The sequence below is a fragment of the Eschrichtius robustus genome, chromosome 1 (genome assembly GCF_028021215.1).
Source record: "Eschrichtius robustus isolate mEscRob2 chromosome 1, mEscRob2.pri, whole genome shotgun sequence".
Taxonomy (NCBI): Eukaryota; Metazoa; Chordata; class Mammalia; order Artiodactyla; family Eschrichtiidae; genus Eschrichtius; species Eschrichtius robustus.
In genome coordinates this window covers 146117290-146131126 of record NC_090824.1, presented here as the reverse complement: position 1 = coordinate 146131126, position 13837 = coordinate 146117290, and the positions used below count along the sequence as shown (strand labels likewise).

The 13837-nt window shown below is 47.2% G+C and overlaps 5 non-coding genes across 5 annotated transcripts; all 5 read right to left on the bottom strand.

The window, feature by feature from the left end:
* Nucleotides 1-3364: 3364 nt before the first annotated feature.
* On the bottom strand, nt 3365-3445 carry LOC137750678 (small nucleolar RNA SNORD115). The gene has a single exon (XR_011070528.1). It is a non-coding gene; the product is annotated as a small nucleolar RNA SNORD115 (small nucleolar RNA).
* Nucleotides 3446-5453: 2008 nt separating this feature from the next.
* Nucleotides 5454-5534, bottom strand: LOC137750589 (small nucleolar RNA SNORD115). Its single transcript, XR_011070488.1, has one exon. It is a non-coding gene; the product is annotated as a small nucleolar RNA SNORD115 (small nucleolar RNA).
* Nucleotides 5535-7691: 2157 nt separating this feature from the next.
* On the bottom strand, nt 7692-7772 carry LOC137750525 (small nucleolar RNA SNORD115). The gene has a single exon (XR_011070472.1). It is a non-coding gene; the product is annotated as a small nucleolar RNA SNORD115 (small nucleolar RNA).
* Nucleotides 7773-9811: 2039 nt separating this feature from the next.
* LOC137750633 (small nucleolar RNA SNORD115) lies at nt 9812-9891 on the bottom strand. The gene has a single exon (XR_011070510.1). It is a non-coding gene; the product is annotated as a small nucleolar RNA SNORD115 (small nucleolar RNA).
* Nucleotides 9892-11934: 2043 nt separating this feature from the next.
* LOC137750791 (small nucleolar RNA SNORD115) lies at nt 11935-12015 on the bottom strand. Its single transcript, XR_011070582.1, has one exon. It is a non-coding gene; the product is annotated as a small nucleolar RNA SNORD115 (small nucleolar RNA).
* Between the last annotated feature and the right edge of the window lie 1822 nt (nt 12016-13837).

Below are 13837 nucleotides of genomic sequence, written 5' to 3'. Positions count from 1 at the left end.
CCATTCATAGATAAATTGAAAAAGAAGATGTATACATATATGAAATAATGATATATTATGCATAGAAAATAAGAAAATTCTGTGATTTATGATTACATGGATGAACCTGGAGGGCAGTATGCAAAATGAAAAAACCCAGACAAAGATACAAAAATACAGTATGGTATCACTTATGTGTAGAATCTTTTAAAAGGCCAATTTTATAGACACAGAATAGAATACCAGGGGATAGAGGGGAGGGGGAATTAGGAAGATATAGATCAAAGGGTACAAACTTTTAGTTACTAGATTAGTAACTAATTTAATCTAGTATATAGATCTAATATACAGCATGGTGAATATAGTTAAGAATACAGTATTGCATACTTGAAATTTTGGGGAAGATTTTAAGCATTTTCAACACACACACACACACACACACACACGAATTAACTGTGGGGTGGGGGATGGATGTGTTAATTGTCTGCATCTTGGTATTTATATTATGATGTAGAGTGTATCAAACCATCATGTTGTACATCTGAAATATATTCAATTATATTTGTCAATTATTCGTCAATAATTCTGGGGAAAAAGAAAAGCTCTTATTGATTTGAACTATAAAACTACCCACAGATATAATCATTTGTCCTGAAAATTCTTACCAGATATATGTATCCTTAAGCCCTGGTGTTAGAGTAAACTGGAGACTGGAACATTTATTACAACATTCCTGGGTAGCTACCAGGTGTTTCAGGAGACTGAGATTTCATTTTTTCATTATTATTCAATTTGAAAATAACAGTAGTCAGGGATGAGAACTTATCTCTCAGGTATGTATTGTTCATGTGGACTATTCTATAATTTCTACACAAGGAATATTTTTCTTACTCTAAAAAGTCCAAAATACTTCTGTTGTAGACTAGAGATATATCAATCACAGACATAAACAGATATTTGACAAGTCCTTGGACTTGCATATCTTCAAGGATGCAATATCAAGAACAATAATAATTAATCACATCATGTACTTCCTTTCTAAGGAAAGAAGTAAAACAATGTAAAAGTCAGGAACATTAAAAGGGATATCAGTTTGCCTATATTTTATCCAAGATCACATATCATAGGCAAAGCATATATATGAATCTCAAACTTGAGACCTCAATTGCCTGGGTCTCTTAATTGTGAGTAGTTTGCCAATGATTAAAACATATCACAACACTATAACCACCCTGGAAATATACAATAGGAATGAATATGTCTAAACATTTTTAGGTTATAATAAATATCACCATAGAATAACAAAATTTCTCAAGTTTCAATTAAAGCAAATTCAGAAGAAAAACAAAAAATTTCTCATAAGAATCTTGGAAAGTAGGCCAGTCTTTTATGAGAAGAAAACCCATTATAATATTTATGCTTCCCAATTGAATAAAACTATCAGAGAGCCCTGTTTTTCACTTGTCTAATGTTTTATTCGGAATTTTACAGCCACCACGTGGTACATCGGTGCTGTCACTCACATAACATCATAGACTGGGATATCACCTATTAACCAGACATGCAGAAAGAAAAAATGAGAACAAAAAGCACCATGAATTAGTATCAAAATTCCAAAGCATTAAAAACTGAGGGGTACTAAAATGAAACTCAAACATTTGGAAACTTCCTGCTAATTAGGATCAGATATTAAGAATTTATTCAAGAAATAACTAATTTTTATCAAAAACACAAAACATGACTATTCACAAATATAAATAAAACAGTTCCAGAAAACTCTTACCCGGAATGGAAAGCTTTAATTTTGGTGTACAAGTGACCAGATTGAATGCAGGAAGATCTGATGGTAAAAGTACAATCAAAAACAATGTCCAAAAAGTCATCTTACTAAATAGTCTTTAACTAAAAGAAAAACAATGGAGAGTATTAAATGATTAGACATAAAATTTTTATAGGTAAATGACTTATGTTTGACATTCCTTCATATCTAAAGAGAAATATACATTAAATGCACAAAAAGAATCACTAATCATGCAATAGTTGATTCATTCAACATAGGATGATTAAAGAATGAAGAAATTCATACTGGTTCTTCATTGTCTCTTAAAACAATGGGTAGCAGACAGGACATTGGGGTTGTATTCTTGTCAATAAACACACAGACAATGTGGCTGTGAAGTCACGTGGATTTATGCTCTAGGAAGCAAATATCTGGAGACTGGCCCATGGGCTCACCATCAGTCAAACTGGCAAAAACATGCAAGGGAACTTTCAGGCCTGAAAAGAGAGCCAACAACTTTTAGTTTTGGGACCCCATCCATGACCAGACAATGAACAACAAAAAACAGAAAGGCAACTACTCCTCCCTAGGACCACATCTTGAGCCACCACTCTAACTCATGCCTCAAAATGGTCTAACGTTGGAGATGATACAATGGCACCAAAGAGCTGTAAACAGATTTTCCCGAACTGTGGGGGTGGGAGGCAATATAAGAGGGTAGTGTCCACAGAGAAAAAGATTCCACATGAAATGCAGTGGGACCCACTGAAAGTAGGAAAACAAAGAGAAGGCCCCATCAAAACCAACTGGCATTAACGAGAGCCCACTATCCCTGAAAATGTCCTGGCAAAGCCCTACATAATATCAGGGGCCACATTTCAGCTCAAGTAATAAGCAGCAATGTCTACAAACCAAGATCGGTGGACTGGTTCATGAATGCATCTGAATGAGTCCAGGCTGGGGCTAGATCATACCATATAATAGATTCTTGGGAAACCACAAAGCACACACCACAAGTGACTGTCCCCTCAACAGATCAGCATTCTATGCCTCCAAATGCGCAGGAACGTGTGGGGATGTATGTCAGGGTGCCAGGGAAGGAAACATTTACTCCATGTGCAATCTGACCAGAATTCAAGTCTAACAAAAGGCTATTCAGAGCCTGAGATCCTAGAATGTAGAAATGGCACCAGAGAAGGAATCCCATCTTTATGAGGATTGCAGTTCCCAAAATAAATCCCCCCTCCTGATGTTTTAAGATGGGCCTCCCTCATAGTCCAAAGTCCTCTGAAGCCTGTGCCAAGGACCAAAGACAGTCTCTCACCTCGAAATATTCAGGTCGTGGAAAAACCTTGCCAGAAGGTATAAGAGAAAAATACAAATCAAAGGAAAGAGATAAGGAAAAGTCACGCCTATGGCATCTGGGCAGGCGGTGGAACTAGGGATCAGGAAAGAAAGCCAAAGACAAGACCATGTCTTGGCCATGTGGCAGCCCCTAAACACGGTAAAGTCTCAAGGGCTTTCCTTCCCCCATACCCACAGCCCAGGGCTCTGTAAGGGACAGGGGGATCCCCAACCTCCTGCCCATGGATGGCCACCTCCATTGCGCCTCAGTGTAATCCTATTGAGCATGACATTTAGGTCATCCTCTCTCTTCAGGACCATATGAGTTCTCATCATAGACCCAACCAAGGCACTCCCCACACATTGGTGCACTGGCACCTGAGTAACCTTACCTCAGATGCTTTCTGGAAATGAGGGTGCCCAAAAAGAAGTGGGTATCTGTCTCTTCCAGGTGCTGGACCAAGGCTGACATTGATTGACCCATGGGAAGCAGGCCAAACAAGGAACTGAATTCCTCTGGGGAGTGGTCTGGCTAGAGAGGAGTAGGACAGCAGTGAGAACTCCTACTCCATCACTTTAGGAATTGGGAGTCATGCATGATACACCTTCATGGATCAAATGATGCTACAAGACACACCAACAGTGATACATTCAGGAACACAAAGAGTGACAAAATGTACCTATACACATTACATAAACAAGTTTCTGAAACGCATACCTAAAACCTAAGTATCTACCTACATACCTACCAAAACACATACCTACCTCTCTACTCCTTACCTCCCTAAATCCTTACTTTTCTCCCTCCCTCCAACCCTCCATACGTTATTACAAACATGAAGGAACCAGTGGACGAGTGGATCAGTGCATGAATGTATATATGAATAACGTGTCAAGATATGTAGAAATGACGAATCCCTAAAAAACTTCCAACAGAAGGCAGAGCATCATTGGCTCTCCTTCTAAAGTGAGAGATTCTCAGCCTGCAAAGTTCTAAGGATGAGTCTTGGGGAACAGAGATGTTCCTCTGGGCTTGATCCTGTTCTCTGCAAGCACAGCTGATGGCACATTGGGCTTGGCCACTTGCCCACCAACACTCAAAAAACGAGGACATGAGTCCCAAAATTGGATGATCAAGGAAGCAGATATATGGAGATGGGCAAATGGGCTCAGCACCAGTGAAACTGGCAAAGCCCTGAATGGGAATGTTCAGGCCGGGACAAGAACCATTGACTATTGGTGCAGCGTCTCCATCCATGGCATGCCCAAGGCCTGCAAACAACAGCAATGCAATTACTCCATACTAAGCCCATATCATGGGGCCATGCCTCTACTTCAAGCATACAGGGGCTCATGGTGGAGATGATACCAGGGCTCCTAAGGTCTCTCAACAGCTTTACTAAAATTGGACAGTCAGGAGTTTCTACTCTGGAGGGTGCTCTCTTCAAAGGCATTGGCTCCCACAGAGGAAGAGCTCCCCAGGAGGATCACTGGATGAGAGTGGGAGGCAAAACCCATCAGAGGGCCCATCAGGAACAACTGGCCTTACTGAGACACCACCATCCCTAAAAGTGACCTGGCCAAGTCCCATTAAAGCTCAGGGACTGCCCTTCAGCTTCTCAAAAGCAAGCAGCGTCTGCCTGCCAAGAGCCAGTGGACTGGTTCTTGAATGCCTCTCACCACCTCCTGGCCTGGGGCATGATTCTTCCCTACCGATGGTTCTTTGGAGACGGCAAAGCACACATCACAGTGACTGTCCCCTCAGTAGATCAGTGTGCTCTGCCTTGGGGTGGGCACGGACCTGTGTGGATGTTCCCCAGGGACCCAGGGAAGGAAATATCTCCATGTGCAGCCTGACTAGACCTCAGATCTAATGAAATGCTTTTCATTGCCCAAGATCTGAGTCCTTAGATGTGGTGCCATAGCAGAAATCCCCCGTTTGCGAGGACTGAGGTTCCAGAAAGGACTACCACCTCTTGACGGCTTTGACGTGGGCCTCCCCCATAACCCAAAGTCCATTGAGGTCTCTGTCAAAAATCAAATACAGCCACTCACTCAAATCATTCTGGCTGTGAAGAGACCTTTGCCAGAACGTCTGACTGAAAGACACAATTTGAAGAGAAAGAGCTAAAGAAAGGCACCGCCTAGGGCCTCCGGGAAGGCGGTGGAACCACGGATCAGGAAAGAAAGCTGAAGACAGGATCACGTCTTTGCCACATGGAAGCCTCTAGACATGGTAGAGTCCCAAGGGCTCTCCTCCAGGGATAGGTGGCCTCCACACCCACACTCCAGGGCTCTGGAAGGGACAGGAGAATCCCTAAACTCTGGCCCCTGGATGGCCACCTCCTTTGGGCCTCAGTGTAATCCTATTGTGCATGATTGTTAGGTCATAATGTCTCTTCAGGACCATATGAGTTCTCATCATTGACCCAACCAAGGCACTCCCCACTCATCTGTGCCCTGGCACCTGAGTAGGCTTACCTCACATGCTTTCTGGAAATGAGGATGCCCAAAAGGAACTGAGTTTTTGTTTCTTACAGGTGGTGGACAAAGGCTGACATCGCTTGCTCCATAGGCAGTGGACCAAACTCAGGTCTTCCTTCCCATGGGGACTTTGGCTAGAGAGGAGCAGGACAGCTGTGTCAAATCCAAGTCCATACCGTTGGCATTAGGGGGTCATGCATGTACACGTACATGCATTGAATGATGCTATGAGACATACCAATAGATGTCTTGTACATCTAGGAACACTTCCATGAACACAAAGTGTGCCCAAATGTATTTTTATGCATTAAAATAAACACCTACCTGAAACGCATACCTAACATTCATCTACCTACCTATCTGCCTACTTACCTACCAACCCACGTACCTACATTTCTAGCTCCCCACCTCTCTACCTCTTTGCCTTTCTCTCTCCCTCCCTCCATACATACATACAAACATAAAGGAACCAGTGGACAAGTGGATCTGTGTATGAATAGTTACATAACTAATGTGTCAGGGAAGGAAGAATTGATGAATCGCTAAAGACTCCTAGGTGAAGGCAGAGCATCGTTGGCTCTCCTCCCATCAGAAGGCCTGGGGCAAGGGCTTCTTGGCCAGTAAAACTCTATGGACGTGTCTTGCGGAATGGAGATGTTCCTCTGGACTCGATCCTGGTCTGTGCAATCATGGGGTGGTGGACACTGGGCTTGACCACTTGCCCACCAACACACAGAAAATGGGGCCAGGAAGTCCCACGGAATGGATGCTGGAAGAATCAGATATCTGGAGATGGTCCCATGGGCTCAGCAGCAGTCCACCTGGCAAAGCCCTGCATGGGAACGTTCAAGCCAGGGACAAGAGCCATCGTCTGTTCGTTCAGCGTCCCTTCTTGTGGCCCACGGAAGGCCCCCAAACAACAGCAATGCACGTACTCCCTCCTCAGCCCACGTCATGGGGCCACTCCTCTTCTTTGGTAAACAGGCCCTCACGATGGAGATGATATCAGGGCTTGGAGGGCTCTCAACAGCCTTACTAGGAATGCACACTCAGAAGGGGTTTCTCCTCTTGAGGATGCTCTCTTTGAAGGCAGTGGCTCCTGGGGAGGAAGAACTCCCCAAGAGACTCAATGGGCACTAGTGGGTGAAGCAAAATCCATCACAGGTCCCATCAGGAAGAACTCGTCTCACCGAGACCCCACCATACCTGAAAGTAACCTGGTCAACTCCCATTAAAGCTCAGGGGCCGCCCTTTAGCTTTCTCAATAGCCAGCAGCATCTACCTACCAAGCCCCAGTGGACGGGTTCTTGCTTGCCTCTCAACTTCTCCTGTCCTGGGGCACGATTCTTCCCTACTGATGGCTCTTTGGAGATGGCAAAGCACACCACAAGTGACTGTTCCTTCAGTAAGTCAGCGTGCTCTGCCTTCTGGTGCTCACAGATCTGTGTGGATGTTCCCCAGGAGCCCAGGGAAAGAAACGTTGCCTCCAGGTGCAACCTGACTAGAACTCAAGTCTAATGAAAGCGTTTTCAGTGCCTGAGAAACTGGTCCTTATATGTGGTGCCACAGCAGAAATCCCCTCCTTTGCGAGGACTGAGGTTCCCGAAAGGACTCCCCCTTCTTGATGAATTTGAGGTGGGCCTTCCCCATAGTCCGACTTCCAATGGGCCTCTGTCAAAAATCAAAGAGAGCCACTCACCTCGAATCATTCAGGCTGTAGTGAGACCCTTGCCAGAATGTCTGACTGAAAGACACAATTTGAAGAGGAAGAGCTAAGGAAAGGTCCTGCCTATGGCCTCCGGGCAGGCAGAGGAACCAGGGATCAGGAAAGAAAGCGAAAGACAGGATCACATCTTCACCATGTGGAAGCCCCTAGACAAGGTAGAGTCCCAAGGGATTTCCTCCAGGAATAGGGGGCCTCCAAACCCACACTCCAGGGCTCTGGAAGGGACAAGAGAATCTCCAACCTCCAGGCCCTGGATGTCCTCAAGGGCATTCCTCGAGGGATAGGGGGCCTCCACACCCACACCCACACCCACACCCCTGGGCTCTGGAAGAGACAGGATATTCCCCAAACTCTGGCCCCTGGATGGCCACCTCCTTTGGGCATCAGCGTAATCCTACTGAGCATGATTTTTAGGTCATCATCTCTCTTCAGGACCATATGAGTTCTCATCATTGACCCAACTGAGGCACTCCTTATACATCCATTCCTTGGCACATGAGTAGGCTTACCTCAGATGCTCTCTGGAAATGTGGCTGCCCAAAGGACATGACTTTCTGTCTCTTCCAGGAGCTGGACCAAGGCTGACATCACTTGCCCCATAGGCACCAGGCCAAAGTCAGATCATCCTACCCCTGGGGACGTTGTCTGGCTAAAGAAGAGTAGGACAGCTGTGTCAACTCCTAGTCTATACCGTTAGGCATCAGGGAGTCATGCATGGACCCCTATATACATCAAATGATGCTACAAGACATACCAGCATATGTCTTGTACACCCAGAAACACTTCCACGAACACAAAATCTGACCAAATGTACCTGTACGCATTAACATAAACACCTACCTGAAACGCACAGCTAATACCTATCTACCTACCTACCTCCCGACCCAACTACCTACCTTTCTAGCTCCCTACCTCCCTATCTCCTTACTTTTCTGTCTCCCTCCCTCCTCCCAGACTTACAAACATAAATGAACCATTGGCCAATGGATCTGTGCATGAATAGGTACAGAACTAATGTATCAGGGAAGGAAGAATTGATGAATTGCTAAAGACTCCCAGGTGAAGGCGGAGCATCATTGGCTCTCCTCCCATCAGAAGGCCTGGGGCCAGGGCTTCTTGGCCAGCCAAGCTCTATGGACGTGTCTTGTGGAATGGAGATGTTCCTCCGGGCTCGATCCTGGTCTGTGCAAGCACGGGGTGGCTGATGGCACATTGGGCTTCGCCACTTGCCCACCAACACTCAAAAACGAGGGCATGAGTCCCCAAAATTGGGTGATCAATGGAGCAGATATATGGAGATGGGCAAATGGGCTCAGCACCAGTGAAACTGGCGAGACCTGAATGGGAACGTTCAGGCCTGGAAAAGAGCTACTGTCTATTGGTGCAGCATCTCCATCCATTGCATGCCCAAGGCCTACAAACAACAGCAGTGCAATTACTCCATCTTAAGTCCATATCATGGGACCATGACTCTACTTCAGGGAAACAGGGGCTCACAATGGAGACGATACCAGGGCTCCTAAGGGCTCTCAACAGCTTTACTAGAAATGGAAAGTCAGAAGGAGTTTCTACTCTGGAGGGTGCTCTCTTCGAAGGCAGTGGCCTCACAGAGGAAGAACTCCCCGGAGGATCACTGGATGAGAGTGGGAGGCAAAACCCATCAGAGGGCCCATCAAGAACAACTGGCCTCACTGAGACACCACCATCCCTAAAAGTGACCTGGCCAAGTCCCATTAAACCTCAGGGGCTGCCCTTCAGCTTCTCAATAGCAAACAGCATATACCTACCAAGACCCGGTGGACGGGTTCTTGAATGACTCTCACTATCTCCTGGCCTGGGGCATGATTCTTCCCTACCTATGGTTCTTTGGAGATGGCAAAGCACACATCACAAGTAACTGTCTCCTCAGTAGATCAGTGTGCTCTGCCTTGAGGTGTGCAGGGACCTGTGTGTATGTTCCCCAGGGGCCCAGGGAAGGAAGCGTTGCCTCCAGGTGCAACCCGACTAGAACTCGGGTCTAATGAAAGGCTTTTCAGTGCCCGAGAAACTAGTCCTTTGATGTGGTGCCACAGCAGAAATCCCTCACTTTCCTAAGACTGAGGTTCCTGAAAAGACTCTCTCCCTTCACGGCTTTGAGGTGGGCCTCCCCCATAGTCCAACGTCCGTTGTGGACTCTGCCAAAAATCAAAGAGAGCCACTCACCTCGAATCATGCAGGCCGTGGGGAGACCCTTGCCAGATCATCTGAATGAAAGTCACAATTTGAAGGGAAAGAGCTAAGAAAAGGCCCCACCTATGGCCTCCAGGTGGGCATTGGAAACAGGGATTAAGAAAGCAAGGTGAAGACAGGACAACGTCTTTGCCACTTGGAAGCCCCTAGACACGATAGAGTCTCAAGGGCATTCCTCTAGGGATAGGGGGCCTCCACACCCACACCTCTGGGCTCTGGAAGAGACAGGATATTCCCCAAACTCTGGCCCCTGGATGGCCACCTCCTTTGGACCTCAGTGTAATCCTATTGAGCATGATTTTTGGTCCTCATCTCTCTTCATGACCATATGAGTTCTCGTCATTGACCCAGCTGAGGCACTCCCTATGCATCTGTGCCATGGCACCTGAGTAGGCTTACCTCAGATGCTCTCTGGAGATATGGATGCTGAAAAGGACGTGACTTTCTGTCTCTTCCAGGTGCTGGAACAAGTCTGACATCGCTTGCTCCATAGGCAGCAGCTCAAACTCAGATTGTCCTTCCCCTGGGGATGTTATCTGGCTAGAGAGGAGTAGGACAGCTATGTCAACTCCTAGTCCATACCGTTAGGCATTGGGGGGTAATGCGTGTACCCCTATATGCATCGAATGATGCTATGAGACATACCAACACATGTCTTGTATATCCAGGAACACTTCCATGACCACAAAATGTGACCAAATATACCTGTACGCATTAACATAAACATCTACCTGACACGCATACATAACAATTATCAACCTACCTACCTCCTGACCCACCTACCTACCTTTCTAGCTCCCTACCTTCCTATCCTTACTTTTCTCTCTCCTTCCTTCCATCCAGACTTAGAAACATAAAGGAACCAGTGGACAATTGGATCTGTGCATGAATATGTACTAAACTAATGTTTCCAGGAAGGAAGAATAGATGAATCCCTGAAGACTCTGAGGTGAAGGCAGAGCATCATTGCCTCTCCTTTCATCAGAAGTCCTGGGGCGAGGGCTTCTTGGCCAGCAAAACTCTACAGATGTGGCTTGCAGAATGGACATGTTCCTCCAGGCTCGATGGTGGTCTGTGAAAACATGGGGTGGCCGATGGGACATTGGACTTAGCCACTTGCCTGCCAACACAAAGGAAACGTGGACATGAATTCCATGGAAAGGATGCTGGAAGAAGCAGATATCTGGAGACGGGCCCATGGACTTAGCACCAGTCAACCTGGCAACGCCCTGAATAGGAACCTTCAGACCGGGGACAACAGCCATTGTCTGTTGGTGCAGCATCCCCTCTAGTGGCCCACCAAATGCCCCCAAACAACAGCAGTACACCTACTCCCTCCTCAGCCCACATCATGTAGCCACCACTCTACTTCGGGCAACAAGGCCTCACAATCGAGATGATACCAGGGCTTGGAAGGGCTCTCAACAGCCTTACTAGGAGTGCCCCCTCAGAAGGGTTATTTCCTCTTGAGGGTGCTCTCTTTGAAGGTAGTGGCTCCTAGAGAGGAAGAACTCCCCATGAGAATCACTGGACCCGATTGGGTGAAGGAAAATCCATCAGAGGTCCCATCAGGTGTAATTGGCCTCACCAAGACATCACCATCCCTGAAAGTGACCTGGCCAAGCTCCATTTAAGCTCAGGGGATGTCCTCCAGCTCTCTCAGTAGCCAGCAGCGTGTACTTGCCAAAACCCTGTGGACAGTTTCTTGCCTGCCTCTCAATTTCTCCTGTCCTGGGGCTCGGTTCTTCCCTACTGATAGTCCTTTTGAGACTGCAAAGCAAACACCAAAAGTGAGTGTCTCCTCAGTAGATCAGCATCCTCTGCCTTGAGGTGCACACAGACCTGTGTGGATGTTCCACCAGGGCCCAGGAAAGGAAACGTTGCCTCCATGTGCAGCCTGACTAGAACACAGGTCTAATGAAAGGCTTTTAAGTGCCTGAGAAGCTAGTTCTTAGATGTGGTGGGGCAGCAGTGTTCCCCTCTTTGTGAGGACTGAGGTTCCCGAAAGGACTCCTCCCTCTTGAAGGCTTTGAGATGGCCCACCCCCATAGTCCAAGGTCCACTGGGGTCACTGTCTAAAAAAGAAAGCCACTCACCTCGAATCATTCAGGCCATGGTGAGGCCCTTGCCAGAACGTCTGACTGAAAGGCACAATAGGAAGAGAAAGAGCTAAGGAAAGGTCCCGCCTATGGCTGCCAGGTGGACATCAGAACCAGGGATCAGGAAAGCATGCTGAAGACAGGACTACGTCTTTACCACATGGAAGCCCCTAGACTCGGTAGAGTCTCAAGGGCTTTCCTCGAGGGATAGGGGGCCTCCAAACCCACACCCCTGGTCTCTGGAAGAGACAGGAGAATCCCAACGCTCCTGCCCCTGGATGGCCACCTCCATTGGGCCTCAGCATAATCCTATTGAACATGATTTTTAGGCCATCATTTCTCTTAACAACCATACGAGTTCACATCATTGACACAACTGAGGCACTCCCCACTCATTCGTGCCCCCTCACCTGAGTGGGCTTATCTCCGAAGCTTTCTGAAAATGAGGATGCCCCAAATGACGTGAGTTTCTGTCTCTTCCAGGTGCTGGACCAAGGCAGACAACACTTGCTCCATACGCAGCAGGCCTAACTCAGATCTTTCTTCCCCTGGGGATGTTATCTGGCTAGAGAGGAGGAAAACAGCTGTGTCACCTCCTAGTTCAACCCTTAGGCATTGGGGGTCATGCGTGTACACCTTCATGCATCGAATGATGATACAAGACATACCGACACATGTCTTGTACATCCAGGAACACTTCCATGAACAAAAAATGTGACCAAATGTACCTGTACACATTAACATAAACATCTACCTGACACACATACCTAACGACTATTTACCTCCCTACGTCAGTATCCACCTACCTACCTTTCTAGCTCCCTACTTCCCTATCTACTTTTCTCTCTCTTTCCCTCCATCCAGACTTAGAAACATAAAGGAACCAGTGGACAGTTGGATCTGTGCATGAATAGGTACTAAACTAATGTGCCTGGTAAGGAAGAATTGATGAATTCCTGAAGACTCCCAGGTGAAGGCAGAGCATCTTTGGCTCTCCCATCAGAAGGCCTGGGTCGAGGGGTCCTTGGTCAGCTAAACTCTACAGACGTTTCTTGGCAAATGGACATCTTCTTCCAGGCTCGATCCTGGTCTGTTCAAGCATGGGATAGCCTATGGGAAATTGGGCTTGGCCACCTTCCTGCTAACACACAGAAAATGAGGCCATGAAGTCCAACAAAATGGACACTTGGAGAAGCAGATATCTCGGGACGGGCCCATGGGCTCAGCACCAGTAAACCTGGCAAAGCACTGCATTGGAACGTTAAGGACAGATACAAGGCCATCCTCTGTTTGTTTAGTGTCCCCTCTTGTGATCCACCGAAGGCACCCAAATAACAGCAATGCAACTACTCCCTCGTCGGCCCACATCATGGGTCCACCCCTCTACTTCGGGCGACAGGGCCTCATGATGTATATGATACCAGGGCTCGGAAGGGCTCTCAACACCTTACTAGGAAGGCACACTCTGAAGGGGTTTTTCCTCTTGAGGGTGCTTTCTTAGAAGGCAGTGGCTCCCACAGAGGGAGAACTCACCAGGAGAATCATTGGACCCGAATGGGTGAAGGAAAATCCATCAGAGGGCCCATCAGGAACAATTGACCTCACCAAGAGACCATGGGCCCTGAAAGCGACCTGGCCAAGCTCCATTTAAGCTTAGGGGCCGTCCTCCAGCTCTCTCAATAGCCAGCAGCTACCTGGCTGGTTTGGCTACCTGCCACAACCTGGTTGATGGGTTCTTGTCTGCCTCTCAACTTCTCTCAACTTCTCCTGTCCTGGGGCATGAGTCTTCCCTACGGATGGTTCCTTGGAGACTGCAAAACACTCACCACAAGTGACTGTCCCCTCAGTAGATCAGCGTGCTCTGCCTTCAGGTATGCACAGACCTGTGTGGATGTTCCCCAGGGCTCAGGGAAGGAAACGTTGCCTCCATGTGCAACCTGACTAGAACTCAGTTCTAATGAAAGGCTTTTAAGTGGCTGAGAAGCTAGTCCTTAGATGTGGTGCCACAGCAGAAATCCTCCCTTTGCAAGGACTGAGGTTCCCAAAAGGATTTCCCCCCTCTTGACAGCTTTGAGATGGGCCTCCCCAACTGTCCGGGCCTCCCCAACTGTCCAACGTCCACTGGGGCCTGTGTCAAAAATCAAAGAGAGCCACTCTCCTCGAATCATTCAGGCCATGGTGAGACACTTGCCAGAA